The sequence below is a fragment of the Eleutherodactylus coqui genome, chromosome 3 (assembly GCF_035609145.1).
Source record: "Eleutherodactylus coqui strain aEleCoq1 chromosome 3, aEleCoq1.hap1, whole genome shotgun sequence".
In the NCBI taxonomy this organism is placed as follows: Eukaryota; Metazoa; Chordata; class Amphibia; order Anura; family Eleutherodactylidae; genus Eleutherodactylus; species Eleutherodactylus coqui.
Genome location: NC_089839.1, coordinates 29,779,303 through 29,792,781, shown reverse-complemented (window position 1 = coordinate 29,792,781; position 13,479 = coordinate 29,779,303). Strand labels below are relative to the sequence as shown.

Here is a 13,479-nt window from a genome sequence, read left to right as displayed (position 1 = left end):
AACACGACTCCAACACAGGCCTCAGAAATGTAGGAGCGCATTATGGATTTGGGGGCATTTTTATGTGATGTTTTTCACCCACCATTTTAGGTTTGCAGAGGGCTCAAGATATAAAAAAAAAAACACCTTCACAAAAAGACCCTGTTTTGGAAACTACCACCCTCAAAGAATTCATCTCGGGGTGTAGTGAGCATTTTAACCCCCATCTGTTTTCTGGAATGGAATGCGCAGATGATGATGCAAAGTGAATATTGCCATTTTTGACCTACAGACTTCAGTGCAAAAAATGTTGTGATCAGTGAAGAGACCGCTCTCTAATTATTATACTGTAGTTCATAATTTTAGAAACACCAGCAGGCGGGGTGTTAACAGCTCCATCTATGTTGGGTTCAGAACTAGAAGTGCTATAGAATATACAGTTGTGATTGGTTTCAGTTGAAGCAAAAACCTCTATTATGCTTCTCGCTCTGACCCCATTGTGGATGTCCAGCCCCGCTGCAATGAGTGTGAGGACTGAGATCAGGTGATAGCTGACGGTACCCAGCAGTGGACTTCCGCCGATCAACTATTGGATGACCTGTCCTGAGGATAAGTCATCAGTACTGCAAGGGGTTAAATGCCCGGCCAATCCCTATAAATTTTAGCTAGAAATTATGACAGGGTTCAGTGGTGAAAGATCACAGTGTGGAGTTGAGGGTTAATTTGGGGTTTTACACAGCACTGGCCAACAATTGCAGTGGCTCTCAGTTGAATTAAAAAAAAACCTTTAGAAGATTTTAAATAAGAGCCACACGTGTAACATTGTCTTCTCTATTCAGTAAGTTCTTTGATGTTTAACAATAATCAAAATTTCCTACTTAAAAAATTTTCAACATTGTGAACATGAGCATGGCTTCTCCTCTGTGTGAAATCTTAAATGTTCAACAAGAACCAATTTTTGATTTAAGCGATTTCTATAGTGTTAATATGAGTATAACTTCTCCTCTTTGTGCCTTTTTATATGTTCTACAAGACTTGTTTTCTATGTAAAATATTTCCCACATTTGCGAAAAGGAAAATTAATCTCTTCTGTGTGAGTTCTCTGATGTTTAACAAGATTTGATTTCTGGCTAAAACATTTGCCACATTCTGAACATGAAAACGGCTTCTCTCTTGTGTGACATTTTAGATGTTCCACAAGATATGATTTCCAACTAAAACATTTCCCGCAGTCAGGACATGAAAACGGCTTCTCCCCTGTGTGAGTTCTCTGATGCTTAAGAAGATCTGATTTTTGGCTAAAACATTTCCCACATTCTGAACATGAAAATGGCTTCTCCCCTGTGTGAGTTCGCTGATGCCTAACAGAAGCTGATTTATGGCTAAAACATTTCCCACATTCAGAACATGAAAATGGCTTTTCCCCTGTGTGACTTTTTAGATGTTCCATAAGATATGATTTCCAATTAAAACATTTCCCACATTCAGGACATGAAAATGGCCTTCCATTGCTTTGATTTCTGTTCTGAAAAGAAAGTTTAGATTTCCTTTTAAATTGCTTCCCACATTGAAATAGTTCCTCTTGTCCACGAACAGGTCTATGTTTGTTAATCAGGGAATGATTAGATGAAGGATGATCGTGACCAGCAGCATTGGAGAATAGATCATTAGTCTGCAGTACTAAGGGTACATTAGGAGATATTGAATATATTTGTGTGGTGTAATCATCTTCTTCCTGATATAGAGATACATTGAGATGTCCAGGGGAGCCTCTTATCCAATCTGCACCTAGAAAAGAAAGCAAAACTTTCTCTAAAACTAAACAATTGAGTTTTTATTAAGCAATCAAGCTTCATTAAGACAATAGTAAGCAAGCAAGGAAATATAAAGGAAAGTTGGCCTGCAGGAAAGCAGGATAACATATGATTTAAGTAAAGCCCATGTACTTGCAGTGATGGAAGACCAAAGTACTCACAAACATATTGTGATCTTTGTAAGTACTTTGTTGGCAGAGTTTCCATAAACTAATTCCTAGTAGAGGTAGTGACAGGTTTTTCTCTAAAGACCATATACTATAATATATCACAATGTTAATCGACAACAATGTTTAAAACATTTTTGGCAAATTCCATAAAAGTAGTATGCCCCCTTAGGACCACTTCATAGAGTCTGGCTTTATGGAATAAGGTCCAGAAGAAAAAAAAAAAACACATATGATAGATTCCCTCAAGACATGCAAGAAGGATCTCTGGCCATGATGATAAATGCTATGTGTGGCATAAATTAAACACTTCCCGTCATCCACAGTGAAGCATGGTAGTAGCAACATCATGGATGGGGCATGGAAACTTGTTCGGAAGTGAAGGAAAAATTGATAGCATTAAATACAATGCTGTCTTTCCGACCTCCAAAACTGCCTACTTGCATCCCCCAGAGTGGGGACGCTGAGTTAAAGGGGCTCTACGAGCGGATATGAAGCTGCGGAGGCCTCCGGCCTACTGCGGCCTAGTTGAGCATTAGAAGCCGCAGGCTAAATTAATGGAGACACCCATGATCATGTTCCGGAGCTTCGGTTTCCTTCAGCCTCACATCAAAGGCCTTGGTAGAGACCCCCCCAGACCTCGGGGAGAAGGTGAGCGACCCACCCTAGGGGCACAGAGTCCTGAAAATCTTGGCCTGACCACCGCTTGGTGGGCCCATTCCACAACTTCCTGGGGTGGACTTGTGGCTGCATCATCATCACAAGCTTTGTAGAGCTGCATCAGAAAACCTTTGGAGGGACCAGTCAGCCTCTCAGCAGCAGGACACCATTCCCAGTACAGAGAGCAAGCAGCCGCACACCACCAGCGAATCCTTTAGTCCACGGTGCCACACTAATGCTACGCCACTTTGGTGAACCCAGACAGCCATCTACTGTGGCCATGTAGTCACAGAGCTGCGTATCTCTGCACGGTCACATTCAACTAACACCAGAATCAGTGTGAAAAGTTCACGCAATCTTAACCGTTCACTTTGCATTCCATGTTATTTTGTTTGAATTGCCAGAGGAGGCTGTAAGAAGATCAAAACACCACTAAAATAGTAGAAAACGAGCAGTAAAAGACTTTCTAGCTCTACCAGCTCCAACTACGAGCTCTAATATACATGACAAACAGTGTTCACCCATGAGACAGCAAACAGGCTTAACGCGGAGATTATCCTCAGCCTCAAACCAAATGACACCTGATACTTGTTCTCTAACTCCACATTTTCCCGACTCAGACTTTGTCACTGGAGTTGTATGGTCAAAAAGGTACTGACCTCACACCTGAAATGCAAAAGACCAGAAAACCCTTGCCGTGCCACCAGTACCAGCCTCTCCGTGCCAACCAAATTATTTGATACTGTCTAGTGAGCTCTCCAAAACTCCAGTGACTATAACTAAAACCTTCAGGCAAGAAGTCTGGATTCCTTGGATTCTAAAAGTGGAATAAACCAAAACTCCAAGATGGTAGCTGACCTACAAGAACGCCTGGAAGCTGCTAACATGGAAATAGAAGATCTTGAAAACAAATCTAGAAGATAACTGTTACGTATTTGGGTGTAAAACCCCTGTGTCATTCCTCCGACCAAGGGAAACCACCTGGCAGGACAGCTGACTCAGAGACTGGATACTCACTCCTTGGCATGTAGCTTGGTACGAGGCAGAGACTGGGACTGACCTAGCCCTGACCTGGATTGGGGTAATGAAGTCCCTGCTTAAAAGAACAGAGTAATTGTCCTGATAAGGATGGAACTGAGCTGGACCCTGGGTGCTGAACAACCCTGTCAAGGCCCTAACCAAAACAGGATGTACCAAGCAGAAACAGGAACCGAGGATGAGAGCAGGAACAGAGGGCATGTCTCATATGCATCTTTATAGTTATAATCTCAGTTAGAGGTTCACAGTTGATTTACTTGCATTTAGTTTGATGTCGTTATTTATGCACCTTGAACGTGATTGGTGCTTCAGGAGCTTATGCTCCCAACCATGATGAACTGGTGGTTAAAAGTCATATCAACCATCCCGCTATCGTACGTCACATTTGTGACACTACTTTGGGGAATATATTCCCCCACTTTTACAGTTAATTTTTTAGTATTTTCGTATTCTCGGTCTGCCCCTGTCTCATGTCTGTTTTCTTTCCTTTTGTGCACACCCCCTCTTCTTTTCAGGGCTCTAGGCATTGTCCCTTATGGCAGTGTAACCTGGATGGATTTTTTTTAGGTCATTTTGGCCCTGGTTCTCTCTCATGTATATTAAAAGGCATTTTTATATTTATTCTGAATAGGTCTACTAATCCTATTTCTTTTGTCTCACACAATATCCAGGGGTTTAATTTGCCTCAAACCAGAAGTTTAATTAAATGGCGCAAAGCCTTTGAATACTACCATAGGTTTCAGGCAGACATTGTTTCCCTCCAGGAGACGTATTTTGCCCCTGCCTCCATTCCGATATTCTTCCATCGCAGCTACCAAATACACTACCTGGCTTCCGCACAGGAGAGAAAAAAAAGAGATGTGGGGCTCTGGATATCCAGACATACTTCTTTCACCTAACAAAAGATTCACCGAGACACTGAGGGTAGGTTTTCAATAGTCTCAGGTGCACGAAACTGCTCACAAGTCACACTTGTTAACTATTACACCAAACAACTTCCATTCTTGCATAACCTCTTTTCCTATTGGCTCCCCAACTTTGAAGGCCCATTTGTTGTGGGTGGAGACTCCAATTTAGTTCTGGGTGTTTCCCTCAATTAATCAAATGCAGATGAAACTTAACTCATTCACGATACAGCTCCTGTGCACTGATTCACTAAACTCCTGCATTCCTTTGACCTGGTTAATATCTGGCATAACTTTACCCCTTGGATAGATATAATTCCTATTATACATCTATAGCGCACAATTTATACACCAGAATAGACCATGTTTTCACAGAAACTAGATTTATGCCCAAAATCACCCAAGCTAAAATTCTGACTTGTCCCTGGTCAGACGATTCTCTGTACCTAATTTCATTTACATAGTTGGCCAGCTATAAAACCATGCTATGCTGGCAGTTGAATGAATCTCGCCTCAATAACGAATTTGTGTAAAAGGAGATTCTAGATACCATTGAGGACTTCTTTGTGCAATTGGGAGGCCAATAAGGCGGTAATCAGAGGGAGATTCATTCAATTAGCTTCCAACCTTAAGGCTCAATGGGTACAGGAACTATAGCAAAAAGAGGTCCACTATTTCTTCTTTGTTAGAACACTATAAAAATAACCGCTCTTTGGAGCTTCCATCTAAAATTTCCAAAGTGCGAACTGAACTCAATCGATACCGAATTACCACAGCAGATAAACATTTAAAGGGGTTGTCCCGCGAAACAAAGTTGGGGTATACACTTCTGTATGGCCATATTAATGCACTTTGTAATGTATATTGTGCATTAATTATGAGCCATACAGAAGTTATTCACTTACCTGTTCCGTTGCTAGCGTCCTCGTCTCCATGGTGCCGTCTAATTTTCAGCGTCTAATCGCCCGATTAGACGCGCTTGCGCAGTCCGGTCTTCTCCGTGTTGAATGGGGATGCTCGTGCTGGAGAGCTGCTCCTCGTAGCTCCGCCCCGTCACGTGTGCCGATTCCAGCCAATCAGAAGGCTGGAATCGGCAATGGACCGCACAGAAGACCTGCGGTCCACCGAGGGTGAAGATCCCAGCGGCCATCTTCGCAAGGTAAGTAAGAAGTCACCGGAGCGCGGGGATTCGGGTAAGTACTATCCGTTTTTTTTTTCAACACATGCATTGGGTTTGTCTCGCGCCGAACGGGGGGGCTATTGAAAAAAAAAAAAACCGTTTCGGCGCGGGACAACCCCTTTAAGATGGTCATGAGTGAGAGCTTAGGACTGCATACTGCTGCCTTAACACTCTGCACCATACACGAGACCCCAGATACTTATTCGTCTCTCATGGAGATCGATAGGGTAGATTATTGTCTTAACACCTGACTCCCAGGCCCTTCCTGCAAGCTCTCCCCAATTTACGCCTTCCGAATAGTAACCTGAGCCAAAATCCAGTAGAGTTTGGAAGAGCATTTGGTCAATTCTACAATAGCCTTTACACTAAAGAACAGTTCCCACAGTAAATGTGCCAGAAATTGCTCGATAAGGTCTTTCCCAGATTGACACCAGAACATAGGAATATTCTTGAGAGGGAGGTGACAATGGAGAAAGCTTGGGTAGCAGTAAAATCACTTAAACCTTCCAGAGCCCCTGGCCCAGATGGCTTTTCAAATATGTATTGTAAGAAATTTTTTGCACCCCTGGCTGAGCATAAGACAAATGCATCACTCCTCTAACAGCGCCATAACTTAGTCTACGGTGCTTTGGAGATGTGACACGTTCCTTTAATGAGAGTTGTATCTGCAATACCACACCAGGGCACTGCAAAAAGTATGGAGCTATCTGCCTTATGCTCCATATAGGGATTCTTTTGATTTACACATCTATCATTAGCAATGAACGATTTATTTGTATACAATGTTTTTTGTAAAGATTTTGCCAGAATCAGGAAGTCATTTGTCTTGCTCTGGTCCATAGACAATTTAAACTTTTAGATCATCAAAGTGTCCTTTTCGGAGGAGAAGGTGGGGGGCACATATATATTTTTAAGAAGTGAGTCATCAGCACATTGCCTTTCTATGTAAGGATGATGAAACTCTCTTACCATTCACTGACACTGATATGGGATTATCGAGGCCACTCATCGCTCCACCAGAACTTTCCTGCAAAGTAAAGAGATGACAAAGAAGTAAAAGGCCCCACATTATCTTATATCCAGACAGAGGTGGGAAACCCCTCGACGACACGATCCAATCTGCCCTAAAAGGAGAAGGATCTGCTCAAGTGGGGATCAAACTGGATCAACATTCATCCAAGGATCAAATATTACAAACCATTGGCAGTACTGTCTAGTTGTATCCGATAAAGTGGAGTGCCACAAATGGGCGGTGCCGCCTACCATGGCACCCATATAAATACAGAATTAAACAGCACTGCTTGCGCTCTCTTAAATATGTCGCTGCCAATAAATCAGTTGTCCTAAATAGTTTGTCAGAAGATACAAAACTGAGCTCTAATTTACCACAAAAAGACTCTGGAGCTCCAACAGACGGAAACTGATCAAGTTGGTGATTGTAGCTCCTCACATACTAATCGCCATGGTTTGTCTGACAGAGCGGCCCATGAAGCCGCTTACATGTTTCTGTCTGCCCCCATGGTGTTGTCAGTAACAGTAATTATCCCAACGGCCAGAAATCACTTTCTCTATGAAAACAAAAATCTGATGAAACACATCGGAACAAAAAGACCCAATGTGTTTCTGCGGAATTTGTTCCTCTTCTTCAGGGACTCCTGATGAAGGAAACCGAATTGCTCATTAATGTGTTGGACGTTTTTGTCCTAGTGCGCCCCCTGTAGTCTGTGACATCGCATACTACCTGTAGAACCCTTTTCTTTTTCAATGGCAGAGGAGCTGATGGCTGGTGCTGAATCTCTCGATATAGAGAAGGTTATCTCAGGGCCGAAGGATCAGGACTGTTACTGACAACACTATGGAAGCAGAATAACATGTAAGCTGTTAAGCCGTCGGACAAACAGAGGCAGCTAATAGGTGAGGAAATACAATCACCAACATGATTATCAGCTTGAGGCTGTATTTATATCGGTGAGTGAGATATCAGTCCAAAAAGCTCAAACCGATATCACACTTGTGAACCTGCAATTTTTTTCTGTGTTTGCAATGTTTTTGCAAAAAAAAAATAATGCATCACTGCACATGACATTATCACGCGCGGGAACATTAAATGTTGTTTTAACCCCTTCCCGTGTCAGGGTATGTATGAAGAGAGGTCGCAGGGCGACCTTTCTGCATACAGCGCGGGCGTCAGCTGTTTATAGCAGGCAATAGCCGCGATCGTCTATTAACCCTTTAAATGCCACTGTTAATTCTGTGAGATCGGGGGAGGCGTGCAGGTGTCATGGCTGCCAGGGACCTTCTGAAAGGCCCCAGGGCTGCCTTCAGAGACTGCCTATCAAGCCATCCCCGTGGGGTGGCTTGATAGGCTGCCCGTCAGAATGCAGTATGACGTAATGCTATAGCATTACATCATATTGCAGGGGCGATCAAAGCATTGCATATTGTAGTCCCCCAGGGGGACTTAAAAATTAAGTTTAAAAAAAGGATCAATAAAGTTTTTTTATTTGTAGAAAAAAAAAGTAATAAAAGTTTAAATCATCCCCTTTTGCCATATCTGTAGTTAAAAATCTTAATCATTAAATAAAAATACATATTTGGTATCTCCGTGTCCATGAAAGTCCAATCTATCAAATTAGCACATTATTTTCCCCACACGGTGAACGTTGTCCGAAAAAAAATAAATAAAGAACGCCAGAAATGTACTTTTTCAGTCACCCCATCTCCCAGAAAAACGCAATAAAAAAAGCGATCAAAAAGTCGTATGTATTCCAAATTAGTACTAACAGAAAATACAGGACATCCTGCAAAAAATGAGCCCTTGCTCAATTACGTAGACGGAAAAATTAAAAAGTTATCACGCGCACAAAATGACCGCAGAAAAGAGTAGTATAGTAAAAAAAAAAAACTATACAAGTTTGGTATCTTAGTAATCGTACTGACCCATAGAATAAAGTTATCATGCCATTTTTGTTGCAGTTTGTGCGCCGCAGTGACGCAAGCAAGACGCAGTGAAAGATCACGAATGTCTTTTTTTTTCATTTTACTCCACTTAGAATTTTTTAAAAGTTTTTCAGTACATTATAGGGTACTTTTAATAGCACCATTGAAAAATACAACTCGTCCCGCAAAAAACAAGCCCTCATTTTTTTAAAGGGGAAATTCAAAAACGAAAATGGGGAAAAAAAGGGCCACGTTATGAAGGGGTTAAAGGTAAAACATTGCACTTGGGTAGTAGAAATCTTGATTCATCTCTGAGAAGATTTGCAGAAATCTCAGCTTCATCTACCTGATGATCCAGTGGGACATGTTCCTCTTCCTCTGGACGATCCTGGGAATACAGAGGACTGGGACATCTCTCTGGGGGATTTCTCTGACTGGATCCATCTATAGGAGATAACCAGAGACTGAATACATTATATATCTGATGATCAGATGATGGTGAGTCTAGCCGACCCTCAAAACTGTCCTCTACAAGCAATGAAGGCCTCCTCTTACCCGGTGATGTGAGGGGCTGCTGATCCTCCATCATGACGTCTTTGTACAGATCCTTGTGTCCTTCTAAATACTCCCACTCCTCCATGGAGAAATAGACAGTGACGTCCTGACACCTTATAGGAACCTGACACACACAATATATCGTCATCCTCCAGACTCCTCCCTTGGCGTTATTATATAACTAGCGGATATGCCCGGATTCGCCCGAGTTAATTTGATACAGGTGTTTATGTGTTGTTTGCATGGAAAATGTTATGATGTCAAGGTTACTTCACAAGAAACGAAGAATAAAATATGTATACACATAAAGGAGTGTTAGATTCTCCTCGGGCTGCATGTACTGATGTCCATCTGCAGAATGTGCCACCAACTATTCTCTTCATTTATCACCTAAGGAATCCTCGCGCCAAATTTCACGCTTGTACAACACTGGAAAGTTACATTACATAGGGGTGCACTTACTTTTGGAATTATGATTGAATAATCGAGTTGTGACCCCATTACTTTTCCTATTTAGGACTTAAAGAATGGTTGTGCCAAATTTCATACTTCTATGACACCGGGAAGAAATATTATATAGGGGTGCACGTAATTCTGCAATTAGCATTGAATAATCGAGTTGTGACCCCTTTACTGTTCCTATTTAGAACATAGAGAATGGTTGTGCCAAATTTCATGTTTTTATGACACCAGCAAGTTAGAGAATTGGATTAGGTACATTACATAGGGGTGCCAGTACTTTGACACTGGGAAAAAATATTATATAGGGGTGCACTTACTTTTGCAATTAGCATTAATTTTTGAATTGTGACCTCTTTACTTTTCCTATTTAGGACCTAAAGAATGGTTGTGCCAAATTTCACGTTTTCACCGGAAAGTTAGAGAATTAGTGGCGGGTCAGTCAGTCAGTGAGGGCTTTCACCATATATAGATGTCCCCCATTCCAAGCAGCGCTCACCTCTCCGGACAGCAGCTCAGTTATCCTGTGGGTAAGTTCTAGGACCTTCTGCTCATGTATCAGTGAATGCAGTGAAGGCTCAGTGATGGGGCTCTGGGTCTGGCTCTGTCCTCCTGACACACGGGGGGTCACACACTCACCAGATGACTTCTTCACTACCGTGTAATCCTGTGGATGGTGAGACACTGATCACTACATGGAGGCTAAGAATCCTTCACCTTTCCTGTCATTCCCCTGTTTATTACTAGAGATAAGAGTGACATCATGTGAAGCTCTCACCTCCCCAGTTATCCAGTAGATGATCTCCAGGGTGAGGTCTAATATTCGGGCAGCCATATGGTCTCTGTCCTTCTCCATCTTTGGTGGGTTATTGATGGAAGGAACTATCGTCTTTATCTGTGAGAGTCCTGAGCCTAAGGAACCAGAGGGAGATAAGAACATCTTCCATGAAGTGTCTCACTACTAGTGGATTATACAGGATTAGTGACAGCGTACAATGGAGATGTCTTATTTACAGATTACAAATTACTGACCATAATATGACATATTAGTCCATTGTCCCCGTTATATAGCGAGTACAGGATCACACAGGATTCACTGCAGTGCACCACATACAGCAGGGGTTTTCCAGGCAGAACCAGGACACAATGGGGTTGGAACAGAAGCCGTGTGCTCCGTTCCCTGTATAGTGGGCGGCACTTGTAACTGCAGTCACAGGGTTTACAGATGTCAATGAGAGGTCCACCTGCAGTTACGGGTGTCGCTGTAATAATAATAATAATAAACTTTATTTGTATAGCGCCAACATATTCCGCAGCGCTTACATAGACAGGGGAATACAGAAAGACAAAAGTACAAAAAAATTACAGAACCACGGTTACAATCGTAATCAGTTGGTGGAAACAATAGGGGTGAGGGTCCTGCTCCAACGAGCTTACATACTACAAGTAATGGGGTGATACAAAAGGTAAAATGGCTGGAGATGTGCACAGTATGGCGAGGTGGAGAGTGAGGGATTCTATACACATAGACAATAGTCAGATATTTGGCCGTGTGACGGCAGAATCGTTATGACTGCAGGGCTGGTTTATGACAGCTAGCAGGGATTGCAGTCAATAGGTCAGGGAGCATGTTATCAGGTGGCATACAGAGGAGTCGGTTTAGGGAATGCGGTATGCCTCCCTAAAGAGGTGCGTTTTTAGAGCACGCCTGAAGTTTTTCGAGTCCTGGATTGCCCGGGTATCCTTTGGTAATGCGTTCCAGAGGGCTGGTGCTGCTCTGGAGAAGTCTTGGAGGGGTGTGCAGTCTAGTTTCGTTTGCAGAGCGGAGAGCCCGGGCTGGATGATGGATTGAGATGAGGGAGGCGATATAGGGTGGCGCTGCGCTGTGGAGGGCTTTATGGATGAAGGTAGTAAGTTTAAATTGAATTCTGTGTTTAACGGGCAGCCAGTGCAGTGACTGGCACAGGGCAGAGGCGTCCGAGTAGCGGCTGGACAGGAAGATGAGCCTGGCTGCCGCATTCAGGATGGACTGGAGAGGGTAGAGCCTGGTGCAGGGGAGGCCGATCAGCAACGAGTTGCAATAATCGAGCCGTGAGTGGATGAGGGCAACAATAAGCGTTTTCAGCGTGTCTATGGTGAGAAAAGAGCGGATTCTTGCGATGTTCTTGAGGTGCAGCTGACATGTTCGGGTTAGAGATTGGATGTAGGGGGTAAATGATAGATCAGAGTCGAATATGACCCCAAGGCAGCGGGCGTGTTGTCTAGGAGTTATGGTGGCGCCACACACTGAGATGGAGATGTCAGGAGGAGGTCGGTTAGTGGAAGGAGGAAATACCAGTAAGTCCGTTTTAGAGAGGTTTAGTTTTAGGTAGAGAGAGGACATGGTGTTGGAGACAGCAGACAGTCGGTGATGTTTTGGAGGAAAGGTGCAGAGATGTCACGGGCAGAGGTGTATATAGCTGGGTGTCATCAGCATATCCTGTCACTGACAGCCGGCGCCACCGAGAAAACCCCTTTAATTATTCACAGATATTTGGATAAAGTTCCTGCTGGCGACGACAGAAAGAGGTCAGAAGATACAGAACATTGCAGCTGGCTGTATACGGGGCGGTGCGGCCGTGTATAAACAGTATTAGGCAGGCAGTGTACATGAGAGCCCCGACGAGGGTGGTCAGAGCACACAACACCCCTAATAATACACCGCACCCCCCTAATAATACACCGCATCCAAGAACTGGAACCACCAGTGATGGAACTGCAACTAATATCAGTTCTGCACATTGTCTGCAATAACTACGGTGCAGCTGGAGGACCAAAATACCTCCGGACCATCACAGCAAAACATCCGCAGCAAAGATCAGCCATGAAGAACCGGGATTTTATCTATTTCTCCAAGATGCGATTCATTCCACATCTGACAAACTGGTATCCGAGGCGCAACTAACGGCAGGAGATAAATACAGCCGCCGCAGTACTGACACACGGACGGTTACCTCTAACTGACCTGGACTGACCGTCATACAGCCCAATGCACAGACTCATGCAGCGCACACACCTCTACTACCTGCGGACCTCATCAGGAGAGAACTTCAAGAAACTCCTCCCACACACATGACTGGTCACATGGTCATGACGTCATCACAGGTCCTTTACCATCTCCCATCCTGGAGGCCCCGCCCCTTCCTGTGACATCACGACCAGCCCGGCTATAATAGGCAGCCCAGTAGTGAGGTGAGGGGGCTGCAGGGGCTTCTACTAGCTGCAGCCTCCATTCCCCTGCAGCTAGTTTTGGCCTTGGTGACGCGGCTTCATCTCTCAGTTCTGACCTCTGGCCCTTTATGTGGTGATTGGTTTTACCTAAAGTGCTTTCAGATGGAACTATTAGGCTTGGGACAGAAATCTCACAGAATATCCACAGTGGGAACACACAGAAATTCTGTGAGATTTCTGCTAATTGGCGCAGGGTTTTTAAGCTGTTTTTAGTCTGTAATCCGCAGTGGAATTCTCTCCCCATAGAGAGAAGAGAGTCCGCAGCGGAAACGGCGCTAAAATTGACATATTGGTGCCGTTTCCACAAAAAAAAATAAAAATTAAATCCCACATATTTGGTATTCACGCGTCCGTAACGTAGCGTACAATAAATTGAATATGTCTTTTATCCTGCACGGCAAAAAACGTTTAAAAAAACAGTAAAAAAATGAGGCAAAATTGCCTCCCCAAAACGCAATAAAAGTGATTAAAAAAAACGTATGTACCCCAAAATGGTACCAATAAAAACTACC

At 43.4% G+C, this 13,479-nt stretch overlaps 1 pseudogene; it reads right to left on the bottom strand.

The window, feature by feature from the left end:
• LOC136620556 (zinc finger protein 84-like) overlaps positions 1–6,830 on the bottom strand; it is a 28,103-nt pseudogene extending 21,273 nt beyond the window's left edge.
• Between the last annotated feature and the right edge of the window lie 6,649 nt (positions 6,831–13,479).